This window comes from Pan paniscus, chromosome 7 (genome assembly GCF_029289425.2).
Source record: "Pan paniscus chromosome 7, NHGRI_mPanPan1-v2.0_pri, whole genome shotgun sequence".
In the NCBI taxonomy this organism is placed as follows: Eukaryota; Metazoa; Chordata; class Mammalia; order Primates; family Hominidae; genus Pan; species Pan paniscus.
This window is the reverse complement of record NC_073256.2, coordinates 68,609,995-68,613,018: the sequence shown is the minus strand read 5'-3', so window position 1 is coordinate 68,613,018 and position 3,024 is coordinate 68,609,995. Positions and strand designations below refer to the sequence as shown.

Below are 3,024 nucleotides of genomic sequence, written 5' to 3'. Positions count from 1 at the left end.
TGTGATCTTGGCTCACTGTAACCTCTGCCTCCCAGGTTCAAGAGGTTCTCCTGCCTCAGCCTCCCAAGTAGCTGGGATTACAGGTGTGTGCCACCACACCCAGCTAATTTTTTTTTTTTTTTTTTTAGTAGAGACGGGGTTTCACCCTGTTGGCCAGGCTGGTCTCAAACTCCTGACCTCAGGTGATCCACCCACCTTGGCCTTCCAAAGTGCTGAGATTACAGACGTGAGCCACCCCACCTGGCCAAAAGCACTCTCAAATATACGCTTGAAGACTACATTTCACAACCAATTTAATTTTTCTTTCTTCAGCAAAATGCGTCAATGAACCAATTTCTCATAGATTAACATTAAGATTTTGTTTGATTCTCTTTGCAGGACCAGAAATTCCAAGATTACAAGGGAAAAGAATGGAATAAAAAATAATAACATTGCATTACAATGGACACTAACTCAATAAACACTTGTTTCTAAAATAAGAAAATTATGGAAGAAAATACTGTGGAAAGAATAATCCTATGAAAACTGTCTTTAAGCATAGTAAATTTGACCCTTAGTCTTCATGAAGATACTGCAGTTTATATAGAAAAGAAAATATACAAGACTCTAGGGGAAAAAAGTCACAATACATATTATATAACATTCTATAGGCCTAAAGACCTTTTGAGGGGGAAAGGGGAAAGGATGGCCAATTAAATCTTTACTTAAGAGTACAGACCTATGAAAAATTTCTGGGCCAGAAGTGTACTTCAAATGGAACTAAACTTTGTGGAAAAGAACTTATATATATATATATATATATATTTTGTTTTAATTACTTAATTAATTTTTTTCTGAAACAGAGTCTCCCTCTATTACCCAGGCTGGAGTGCAGTGGCGCTATCTTGACTCACTGCAACCTCCACCTTTCAGGTTCAAGAGATTCTCATGCCTCAACCTCCCAAGTAGCTGGAATTACATGTGCATGTCACCAGGACAGACTAATTTTTGTATTTTCAATAGATACGGGGTTTCACCATGTTGTTCAGGCTAGTCTCGAACTCCTAACCTCAAGTGATCTGCCTGCCTCGGCCTCCCAAAGTACTAGGATTACAGGCATGAGCCACTGCACCTGGCCAAACTTAGACATATTTTTAAGAGAAAAGAAAAAGTACTGAAAATGGAGTCCCTTCCAAAAAGAAAATCATAAATTAAGGGGAAAATATTTGAATAGTGTAAACCAGTCTAGGTCAAAAAGAAAATTGGGCTGGGGGCAGGTGCTGTAATGTCTCAGGCTGTGCAAACAAATGGATCTCAACCATTAACCAAAACATGAGTGTTCAGTTTATATGAATGATAATAAACACCTGAAGAGGCAGTAACAGATGGCTTAGAAATTGTGGCTTCACCTCAAAGTCTACAGAGTGAAATAAGGTCTAATTTGTTTGGATGTGTTGAAAGACACCATGACCATAAAGGAGTGTTTACATCATTTTTGTGCAGACTGCATTATCACAGTCCTTAGAAATGACAGCAAAAAACACCCTATCTGTCAAAAAAAAATCTAGTTTCCAAAAGATCACTAAAGGGATCCTTCAGCTCTTGGTGGTGTCAGCAATGGGCTCAACGTTAGGGATGCCAGAAAATGCCACAGGGTGGGAAAGGAAAAAAAGAGCTAGGGCTAACAAAAACGAGGTCGGGTGGTAGGCAAAGAATTGGGAAGGGCCTTGTAAGCCTTATACTTTAGTCTGAAATGTTTGATGCACTCATCAGCAAAATTTACCCACGTCGTGATGAGTATGAAGCTCTTGGAGAGAGAGTATTAGCCAGCATCCACAAGCACAGTAATCAGTGAGCACTCAGTCTCAGCTCTGAAGAAGGACTGAAGGCACCAGTCAGGAGCAGATTATAGTGAGGCAAGAAACAATAGACTGAAAATGGTAGCAGAGCAGAAGAGAAGAATGCTGATGGTTTGCACTGTAGTGATGCATCCACACAGAACAACAAGGAAACAGGCCATAGTCACAAATGGAACAAAACATCCGCTGATTCTGGGCTTGAGCTTGATATTGACAATGCAACATTTGCCATTGATTCAGAAATGGATGGTGCTAGTGAGATTGAATTAGTATTCAGGCCTCAATCTACATTTATGGAAAAGGATGATAGTGCACAGATAAGATACATAAAGACTTCAGGTAACACTGCTGTTGATCACTTATCCAGCTATCTGACTGTGAGATTAGCTTTAGAAGAACTTTGAAGCCAAGGTGCATAAAACCAGATGAACCACGGCCAGAACAAAACTCAAGTATCAGACACCATGGCCGCTGGCATCACCAGACTATATGGCCAAGAGTTAAAGTCTTGAGTGGTGATCTAGGAATCTGGGGATTCTTTGGGCAACTGGCAGAAAGACAAACAACGGGTCTTGTACTACAATGTACAATTTTCTCCTAGGCAGATTGAAGTGCTGACATCATGGGTATTAGGAGAAAGGGTGGCAGGAGAAAGGAGCTGCCGAGATCACACAGCTCTCTGGCCCTTTACTCTTGCCTATGGCAGCTGGCCATCAGGGGACACATGCAGTTGCCAGGATCATGGGGGCTGGGAGACCATTTTTCAATTTGCTGACATCAATATGTAGGCCGGAGGAATGACACATCCCACACATCTTAAAAAGTCAACTCTAGATGGGATATCTGAGGGTTTCATAGAATTCTAACCAAAATCCTGCTTTCTAGGTTTCTCCACTCTCCTTACTGTAGATAATACATTTGGTAAAGAACAAATCATGAAGCCTTTCAGCTCTTGGCTATAGGAGCAACAAGCTAAATATTAGGGATGCCAGATAAGGCCATCAGGTGGGAAAGGGAAAGAAGAGGGAGGGCCGAAAAAATGAGGTGGGGGAGAAAGGCAAAGAATTGGAAAGGCCTTGTAAGCCTTATACTTCAGTCTAAAAATGATGGGAATCCACTGAAAGGTTATAGGCAGGGGAAAAGTAGGACCATTCACTTTTCAAAAAAGTGACATCACTTTGGAATG

The 3,024-nt window shown here is 41.0% G+C and overlaps 1 pseudogene; it reads left to right on the top strand.

Moving 5' to 3' along the window:
- The first annotated feature begins 1,264 nt into the window (after window positions 1–1,264).
- Window positions 1,265–2,350, top strand: LOC100975472 (E3 ubiquitin-protein ligase RING2-like; annotated as a pseudogene).
- Window positions 2,351–3,024: the final 674 nt, after the last annotated feature.